The following is an 11,222-nucleotide window of genomic DNA, read 5'->3' as shown; positions in this document are numbered from 1 at the left end:
GCAGGAGAGACCCAGATCACCGGAGAGTGGGTGAGAACTCGGCACGGTGCCCTGCCCCTCCCCCACCATGCCTACCTAGTAACTAATACTAGTACTCCCACAACTACTACTACTCCCACTACTATTGCTACTACTACTTCCACTCCTTATACTACTACTCCCAATACTGCTACCACTACTCCCACTACTATTGGTACTACTACTTCTCCCTCTCCTGAAAATACTACTCCATATACTACTATCTCTACTACTACTACTATTCCCATTATTACTACTACTACTACTACTACTCCCACTGATACTGATACTACTATTCCCTATTCTGCTACTATTCCCACCCCTGATACTACTCTTCTCAATACTACCACCACTACTACTTCCACTCCTGCTGCTGCTACTACTACTCCCAATACTGCTACCACTACTTCCACTACTATTGGTACTACTTCTACTCCCGCTCCTGATAATACTACTCCCAATACTACTATCTCTACTTCTACTCCCACTTCTGATACTACTTTCACTCCTGATACTACTACTCTCAATTCTGCTACTATTCCCACCCTTGATACTACTGCTCTCAATACTACCACCACTACTACTACTCCCATTAGTTCTGCTACTACTACTTTCACTCCTCCTGCTACTACTCCCAATACTGCTACTACCAGGGCCGTTTCTAGAGGCTGGCGGGCCGGGCGACCGCACGGGGCGCCGACAGCTAGGGGGCGCTGGTGGCTCCACTGAGCTGAGCGCACCCCCGGCTATGGTTGGGGGAGCACAGGGGGGCTTATTACTATGGGTGGGGGAGCACAGGGGGGCTTATTACTATGGGTGGGGGAGCACGGGGGGCTTATTACTATGGGTGGGGGAGCACAGGGGGGCTTATTACTATGGGTGGGGGAGCACAGGGGGGCTTACTACTATGGGTGGGGGAGCACAGGGGGGCTTATCACTATGGGTGGGGAGCACAGGGGGGCTTATTACTATGGGTGGGGGAGCACAGGGGGGGCTTATTACTATGGGGGAAGAGCACAGGGGGGATTATTACTATGGGGGAAGGGCACGGGGGGTATTACTATAGGGACTGCACAGGTGGGTTTATTACTATATGTGAACAAACCATGGGGGATTATTACTATGGGAGGAGCACAGGGAGGATTAATACTATGGGGGGGGGGGCAAAGAGGGATTATTACTATATGGAGGCACAGCAGGGCATCCTACATACAGGGAGCAACTCACATACCTACTGACTTTACTGCACAAGACACAAAAGAAGTGGAAGTTGTAAAAGTGCGGAACCTAAGATGTTTGTCTGGCAGGTTCACAAGAGATGAATTGTTGCTGCAAGAAATCATCATGGTGGACTGGGCCAGATGGAGAGGAAAAGGGAAAGTGATGCCTCAGATCAAAGAAGAGATCGCCTGTGAGTCACTGAACTGTTTTTTTTTTGTTTTGTTTTGTTTTTTTGGAGGGGGGGGGGGGGCTTTTAGCAGGATTCGCCCTGTAGTCAAAATTACCTACAAACGGCCCTGGCTACTACTCCCACTCCTGATACTACTCTCAATACTACTACTAACACTACTACTACTCCGGCCACTATTGCTACTACTACTACCACCACCCCTTGTACTACTACTCCCAATACTGCTACCACTACTACTACTACTCCCACTATTGCTACTTCTCCCTATACTTCCCCAACTACTATTGCTACTACTACTCCCTATACTACTACTACTACTACTCCCTATACTAATACTACTACTACTCCCACTACTATTGCTCCCACTACTCCCACTACTATTGGTACTACTACTTCTCCATATACTACTATCTCTACTACTACTACCACCACCCCTGGTACTACTACTACCAATACTGCTACCACTACTACTAATACTACTCCCACTATTGCTACTACTCCCCATACTACTCCAACTACTAATGCTACTACTACTCCCTATACTACTACTACCACTACTATTGCTACTACTACTCCCTATACTACTACTACTACTACTACTACTACTCCCACTACTATTGCTACTACTCCTCCCACTCCAGTGCTGACAGTTTATTAGAGACAGCACATCTCAATAAGCTATATGAAATATATTGTACATTGATCGGCTGTAACATTGTAACCACTTAGCCCTTGTGCATCCAAAACATCTCTGAGCTCCAAATGTGTCCTGCGCTATCTGGCACCTAGATGTTATTAGGAAATCCCTATAGACCAGTAAGTTGCACGGTGTGGTCACTATTGGTCTGACTTATTTTTCCAGAGATATCCCACAGACTCTGGGTCAGACTAGGTCCCCATACACTATCAATTGCTGATGGAGGGCGATCGTTCAGCCAATAACTGATCGTTCATTAGTTATCTCTCCCATCCTCACCATACACAGGAACATTCTCTAACAGCTCTGGCTGCAGCTTATCTTTCCCAGAACAAAGGGGTGGGGTGGTGGTTTTCCATCACACCCAACCCTATCTCCACCTAAATCATCTGTAAGTGGTTGGTCGGGAGAGTATAATGTGTATGAGGACCGTAAGATCTTGGGATTTGTAGAGGTCATTGCCACAGGAAAAAATGTTAAAGGGGTATTCCACTCTGACAGACTCCTTTTTCCTCCCCTCTCCTGTTAGAGTCAGCAATCACGTGGTCTTTTGCGTCTAGGGGTCGGACCTGGTACCAGCAAGCCAAGCCCACCAGTGACATCAGTGCTGGGGGACGTTCTCCTGGCTATGTCCTTGCAGATGGCAGTACATGCAACCCCTCTTCCCGCACCTCAGCCACCACCCACCGGCTCTGCTACATCATCAGTGCTACATCATCATGAGCCTACCCACTCTGCTACATCATCATCATCAGTGCTACATTATTATCAGAGCCCACCAGATCTGCTACATCCTCATCATCATCACTGCTACATCTTGACCAATCAGGGAGAAGCACTGCATGATGGAAAATGTAGTTTCTTGGCCAACGCCATCTTGGATTTAGAATGGCTTTAACAAAAACTTGTAACTCAGGAACGGCAGCAGCTAGAAAGACATGATGGCTTAAAATACTTAGGAGGACCTAATGAGTAAGAACAGCTAAGTTTGGGAGCATTTCATCTTTTACCTTTTGGGTGGAATACCCCTTTAGGTTATGTGGTATTTGTTAAAGTAACATCCACATAAATGCACACATTCAATATTTCTCAGCCGAATATTACACAGATGATCACACTGTAGCGGCATACCTTCTTCCCATAGGGCACCCGGTGCCATCCTTTTCTGGGGGAAGCTACACACATGCGTCCATCTCTTGGATTTGCTGCTGCTCTGGACAGTTCCTGACATGGACAGAGGTGGCAGCAGAGAACAATGTGTCAGACTGGAGAGAATACACCACTTCCTGCAGGACATACAGGAGCTGATAAGTACTGGAAGACTGGAGATTTGTAAATTACATATCTATATAACTTTTTTGACACAAGTTAATTTGTGAGAATAAGATTTTTGCCGGAGTAACAGCAGTTTTTGGGAATGATATATAAAATAGACCCAATTTAGGGTAGTGGACCTGAAATTCTTACATGCGAGAACTAGATGAGAATATTCCACTAATCTATACATGTAATGGACCAGTAACAAGCTGCAAATCAATGTCTGAAGAAACCAAGTTCTTGAGATTGATTTTGGATTGCGGTGTTCTCCTGTAAAGTGCTCTCGGCTCTCGGAGTCTTTGTTTGGCGTTGCATATGCTCTGGGGACAAACATGGCGTCTGCAAGATACTTGACCCTGAAAGCGTTAAGGAGCGGCGTATACTTTTGCCACATGGAGGAGAGAATTAATTGGCACCCAATTACAGGCCCTTCCCTCTGTTTATGTGGAACGGGCTGAGCGCTGGCAGATAGACTTAATAACTATACTGATTAGGTCTTAATTTACAAGTGAAAGAAAGCGGATTTGTGCATCTGGGATTTATCGTTTACGTTTTTTTACCCGTTAATTGCTGGAGTAAACTTTTTTATATCCTGTCAATCTTCTCAATTATACTCACTTGAAGAAAGAGGAGCTGCTGCACATCACACCTATGGCTGATAGTAATGCCTCTCGGCTATATTTAAAAACCAAACCCAGAATGTTGGTATATGATTTGATCAAACCATATTAGCTCATGTACCACGTGCAGGTCTTCTGTCTTCTAGAGTAAAGTAGCGTAGAGGAGAGGAGTTTGTCAAGGGAGTCTCAACCCAAAGTAGCAATGTACTCTGCTGGAACTTGAGAGAATACTGTAGAGTAAGAAGTTACTAGTACCTGTGTATAGACTTTAGTCTGACCACCTTCTGCCCTACAGTGTTGAGTAACTCATCCTCCTAGGGTGATACAAGCCCCAGTCGTGTTTAACTGGATGAAGCTAAGCTTCTGGGGATGTTCCAGTTATCTGCACTGCGAGATAGGATACGTAGACCTTTTGGTAGCTTTGTCCTATCCAGGCAAGTTCCTCTTGTGTATCAGGATACTGCCCTGCACTTTTTAGACTGGTTCAGGTCATGGGCTAGGATGTTCCCAGACTCTTCTCCCTGTAGTGTTTAGCACTGCATAGTGGATATAGTATAAGTACTGCAAGAACTAGGTGTCTCTAGCTGCATCTGACCACACATGTTTTAGACTAGACTAGATTGAACTACACTGACTTCCTCCCAGAGATAACTAACTCCTCCTACTGAGTGGTGTGTGTGTGTGTGTGTGTGGAGAGCAAGAATAGGCAGAAAAAAAAGAGCATCTCCTATAGGTCAACACAGAACACATGGTACAACAATAACATTAACCCGTTACTAACTTCAGCTGTGCATGAAATAACAAGACTTAGAAGTTACACTGGCACCTAGTGGGGAAACTACAGAATACTACCTTCATTACCACTCAACCTGGAGTGAGAACTTTATGACAGGTGCCTAGGGCACTTAACAGTGGGACACCACATAAGCTTCCGGTGTCCTCCACAACCATGTACAGGATTATGACGGCTCAGATATGGAGCCTTGGATCACTTGGGGCTTAACTGGGGCTTTGGTAGCACATTCAACCATGGAGTACAGTTGAGAGAAACCCAATGGTCTGAATGTTTAGTTTTTACTAGAGTTAAGCGAAAATGCCCCTAGGTGCCAGGTTCCCTTTTAGATGGCATCCAGCTTCTGCAGTCATGGGGAGTCAAATACCGAGCGAATGGGTTTGGTGAACGTTGCCAAACTGGAGCAGTCCGGCATCTCCGCACAACTCTTCTTTTCCCATATCCTCCTGAGTCTCAGACGTGATGTTTTACTATGTGACATATCCTCTTTAAAGTGGCGTCTATTTTTAATAGGAAACGGAAGTAGAGATTGTTTCTACCCCACAGTCCATTTTCCAAGCTCTCCATTATTTAGTGAGTAAATTGTCTTGAGGTTCTGTATCCAGTATATTATTCATCCTGGAAGCTGAATGTTCCTGTCACAACCCATCGCTGTCATTAGGCCGTGTGCGTCTGCTCCGAGCAGGTGTCCTGGTGAGACGTGGCCGCCCCGGCAGATGTCTCTGTGTCCTCCTGACTGCGCGGTTTCTGGCAGCGTATGCTATTCTTACGGTGCGCTGATTCAGGATGCTGGGAACCCCTGGGACTCACTCAGATTAGAATCTAATGTTCAGGACGTAAGAAATCTGTCATCTGTGAAACAGTTGGGTACAGAAGCAAACCAGTGGCGGCAGCGGCTATAAATTGTTGGGGAAAGTAGGTTAATAGAGAGCTTACCATGGCTTCAAGGTCAGACCCAAGAGAGCGCTTCAGGTGTTTTGGAGACCTGCGGATGCCAGTGTCAGAGGACTACTCCCTGCCAATACCTGTGGCGGGAACAAGTAATTTTACTTGTTCTCACAGAGAGGCACTATAAGCTTAGCAGTTACATTGTACATGGGCTTAATAGTTACACGCACCTGGTGGGAAATATGAACAGTAGAACGCTTGAGGAACAATGAGCAGTCTCTTGCTCAGGCCTACACCACAAATATTCCAGCTTCTGCCCAAACTTGCCACCATGGCAGGGGCGAAACTACCTCCATAGCAGCTGCCACGCTGCATCAGGCGGCCTGGTACTATAATGGCCCTGGCCTCCTGAGATGACAACACTGAGTGGGCCTCCTGGGTCCTGTAAATAGCCTTCCAACCGCCCAGGATCAGGCCCTTAAACCACGAAAGCTACAGATAAGAGTTTGTGGTTAATCAAGGAGTCACTGGCTCCCCGCCCTGCCAACCACTCTTGTGGCCACAGGCAGAATTCTAGAGGTTGCTCCCTCCCCCAGCACTCCGGTGCACCGGTATTGACTACATAGGTGGGATGGGACTAACTACCAGGGGTGATACCTATATGGGGGGGGGGGGGGGGGGCTAACCACCAGGGTAGAGTACCTACAGGGGGATGCCTAAGGGTGGGGGGTAGTTCTAACTACCTACAGGGTGATGCCTACACTGGGAATACTACATACTGGTAGGCTTTCTATTGGGGGTTACTTCTGGGGTTGTTACTTACAGGGGGTACTTTCCTACCAGGGAGACTATCTATGGGGGAAATAGCTACATGGGTTTTACTACCTGCTGGTAGGGGCAAACTGCACAAGGAACCCTAACCACTTTATAGATGCACAGAGGGGTGCCTGACTACTATATAGGGGCACAGAAGGTCCGAACTACTATATGGGGGCACAGAACCATCTTACTACTATATAGAGGCAGAGGGGTTTAACCACTATTTGAGGGCACAGACAGATGTGAAGAATGATGATGGTGAGGAGCCCAAAATGTTTTCTTACGGCAGATTCTGTGGGGACGAGCCTTGACTGAGAGATTAGTATCCTGGATTTGGTCAGTAACAGTAGGGTGGTTAAAAAATCTTTTTCTTTCAAATCAACTGGTTTCAAAATGTTATATAGATTTGTAAATTACTTCTATTTAAAAATCTCCAGTCTTACAGTATTTATCAGCTGCTGTATGTCCTGCAGGAAGTGGTGTATTCTTTCCAGTGTGACACAGTGCTCTCTGCTGCCACCTCTGTCCATGTCAGAAACTGTCCAGAGCAGGAGCAAATCCCCATAGAAAACTTCTCCTGCTCTGGACAGTTCCTGGCATGGACAGAGGTGGCAGCAGAGAGCACTGTGTCAGACTGGAGAGAATACACCACTTCCTGCAGGGCATACAGCAGCTGATAATTGCTGGAAGACTGGAGATTTTTGAAAAGAATTAAATTACAAATCTATATAACTTTCTGAAACCAGTTGATTTGGGAAAAAATGATTTAGCTGAAGTACCCCTTTACTGTAGCCCAGATTCTACAAATGCATGGTACAGATGGCATTAGATATGAAGTAAAATACTATTTTTATCTGTATTGATAAGAGAAACATTTTTGTCAAGGTGACCTCCAGGTCAGAGCGACACTGACAGAACCCGGCTGGATTTCATCCACACTATCAAAACCTTCTAGTTGTTTGTTACCAGGCACTAGAGCTAATTCACTGGGGGGGGGGGGGGGGGGGGTACCCCAACCTAAAACATCACTGGGACCACCCCACTGTGTTACTCGAGTAAATAATCACCATTAGGAGCTATTTTATTTTATTTTTAACCCACATAGATTCACAATTCACTGCTGATTAATTTCTTAAAGGGGTACTCCGGTAAAAAACATTTGTTTTTCAATCTGGTGTCAGAAAGTTATTCACATTTGTAAATTACTTCTATTTAAAAATCTCCAGTCTTCCAGTACTTATCAGCTTCTGTATGTCCTGCAGGAAGTGGTGTATTCTCTCCAGTCTGACACAGTGCTCTCTGCTGCCACCTCTGTTCATGTCAGAAACTGCCCAGAGCAGGAGAGGTTTTCTATGGGGATTTGCTGCTGCTCTGGACAGTTCCTGACATGGACAGAGGTGGCAGCAGAGAGCACTGTGTCAGACTGGAGAGAATACACCACTTTCTGCAGGGCATACAGCAGCTGATAAGTACTGGAAGACTGGAGATTTTTAAATAGAAGTAAATTACAAATCTGGATAACTCACTGACACCAGCTGATTTGAAAGAAAGAGATTTTGCTGTAGTTCCTGTCCTAATGTGTCAGGTATAGTATTAGTATCCCCCATAAATGAACAATGTTGAGGCACATTCTGGACAGCAGGACATTTCTGGTCACCTCAATGAAGTCTATATTGTTATCCATTGGTAGTAATGAGTGGGCGGTATGGACAGCTCCCAGTTAAAAAAAAATAAATTAAATAGAAGCAGGAAGTTTGGCTTAAAGGGATATTCCAATCTCAACTTATATCGTTATACCTGTAGGTCTGGTCAAGTTATATATTTCTGCAAATTCATTAATTTTTAAAACTTGTCTCATCCTGATAGGCCGCTCTTTACCTCCCATTGTTGGCAGCTCGTTGTCTTGGTTACCGACCGCCACTCTGTTCTAAAAGCAGTAGTCTGGCTGGTGTATATATAGCTATATTATGCATATTTATATATTATACAGTATATATATATATATATATATATATATACACACTATGGGGGAGATTTATCAACCATGCTGTAAAGTAAAACTGTCTCAGTCGCCCCTAGCAACCAATCAGATTCCACTTTTTATTTTCCAAAGAGTCTGTGATGAATGAAAGGTGGAATCTGATTGGTTGCTAGGGGCAACTGAGCCAGTCTCACTTTACACCATGTTTGATAAATCTCCCCCTATCTCTCTATACGTCTACATTATATCTATATACACACACACCAGTCAGACCGCTGCTTTTAGAGCAGAGTGGTGGTCTGTAACCTTGACAACAAGCTGTCACCAATGGGAAGGAAAGATCAGCCTAGGAGGGGAAGGAGATTGGTAAATGAATGTATTTGCAGAGATATATAACTTGATGAATCCTACAAGTATAACTATATTAGTGGAGACGGGAATACTACTTAAATTCACATAATTAAAGGGGTTATCCAGCGCTACAAAAACATGGCCACTTTCTTCCAGAGACAGCACCGCTCTTGTCTCCAGCTTGGGTGGAGTTTTGCTGCTCAGTTCCATTGAAGTGAATGGAGCTTAATTGCAAACCCCACCTGAACTGGAGACAAGAGCGGTGCTGTCTCTGAAAGAAAGTGGCCATGTTTTTGTAGCGCTGGATAACCCCTTTAATAATTGGCGAGCAGTTCTGATAGATGAACCTATACAGTATACGGCATACACCTCCAGCAGCATATTCAGTCCGCATGGGGTCTGTACTATTATTGAGGCGTTTCATGACGTTATAGCAAATGTATTAAGAGAGAACATTGATGAGTGTGGGAGATGGTGGGAGGGAAGGGGTTAACCTGCTGGGTGCATCAGCATCTGGATCCGCTCAGTGGTACATAACAGTGTTTAATCCTTATCTCAGCTTAATTAGTGTGCGCTCTGATTAACGCCAACACACAACTGCATGCAGGTCCTATATACAATGTACTGCCAGCATTAACCCTTCCGGAAGCCTCCAGGAAGGATTGCTACAGCTAACACTTTCCTATGGAACATTTTAGTCTCTGACTAAAATCCTGGCCTTAATTTAAAGGGAAAAGAAAATCGTTTTCAAATCAGAAAGTTATACAGATTAGTAAATTACCTCTTTTTAGAAATCTCCAGTCTTCCAGTACTTATCAGCTGCTGTATGTCCTGCAGGACACAGTGCTCTATGCTGCCCCCTCTGTTCATGTCAAGAACTGTCCGGAGAACCAGCAAATCCCCATAGAAAACCTCTCCTGCTCTGGACAGTTCCTGACATGGACAGAGGTAGCAGCAGAGAGCACTGTGTCAGACTGGAGAGAATACACCACTTCCTGCAGGGCATACAGCAGCTAACAAGTACTGAAGGATTTAATATTTTTAACTCAAAGTCATTTATTAATCTGTATAACTTTCTAAAACCGGTTAATTTGAAAACCAGACAAAGCTATTTTTCTGATATAAAAATTATTATCACTGAAATCATATAGGGAGGGGGAGAGTAGCTGGAGAGAAATAAGAGAAACTACCCAGAATGGATCTTACCCCGGTGTTGTATTTAAAGCTTAGACTGCTCATTACTGCTTTATAATGTCCTTCATGCTGCTGCTACTTCTTAGTATTTGTATTAGTTATTATTTACCCCCAGATATACACATGGGACTGGTGATATAATATGGCTACAGTGTTATTTATGAGTTCCAGTTTGCGGGTTACCCCATCTCCAAACAGATCCTGCCCTTGGATTGTGTCTACAGGAACTGTCTATGATAAAAGTCATGTCTTGTACATGCTATACCGGTGTCTGGCGTCCTTCAGCACTACGCCATCAAGGGCACCCCAAACACCTTCAGACTAGACATCGCACAGGGTATGCCCCTCTTGCCCCCCCCTTTGGCAGCAGCTGTGCTCCCTTTAGGCTTCCGCAATATGGTCCCCTGACAGCTTATCGTGAAATTACATAGACGCTTAAAAGGGCCATGACAGCTCACAAAGGTTCACTCCAAGAGAAAGTATATGATTTAAAAAAAAAATCCTTAATATATAGTCATTACATTATTTTAGTAGTTTCCCACCTAATCCCTTTTCTTCTCCATCCGGCCCAGACTGCTGTGATGCTTTCCACATGATCGCTTTTGGACTAGTGTCTGATTGTATGTCTCCTTTGCACCAGTCTGAACTGTGTTTTATGCTAGTAGGTGCTGTGTAGTGATTGACGGATTCCACCACACCCATCTGGTTTCTTTTTCTAGCCCTAGCCAGGCTGCAGATGGTTTGGGTTGTGAGTAGTGGACTGCTTATCTCCCTTCCCTGCCAGTCTGTGTGGTCTAGATGTCAGAGGGCTGGTCCAATCATGCCCTGGACCGGGACTCTATCTCATAAGAAGCCCATTTGTGCTCTTGGACCTTGCTTGTCTCTTGTAGCTAGAGCTGATGTTTTATGTTGGATTGGATTGCTTGGTATTCTGACCTCTCTGCCTGTCCTTCTGACCTCTATTTTTGCCTCTTGTTCTTGTACCGTCCTGCTGTCTCCAGTTTGACCCGTAACTATTCTCTATTGTGTGTTGTCTGTCTTGTTCTGTGTTTTACTTATCTAGCTCAGTTGTCTCTGGACACTTAGAATCCCTGTCTTCCAACCTGGATTTCCTTATGTGTTGTCCCACCACG

The sequence above is a fragment of the Dendropsophus ebraccatus genome, chromosome 14 (genome assembly GCF_027789765.1).
Source record: "Dendropsophus ebraccatus isolate aDenEbr1 chromosome 14, aDenEbr1.pat, whole genome shotgun sequence".
In the NCBI taxonomy this organism is placed as follows: Eukaryota; Metazoa; Chordata; class Amphibia; order Anura; family Hylidae; genus Dendropsophus; species Dendropsophus ebraccatus.
Note: the sequence above shows the minus strand (reverse complement) of the source record.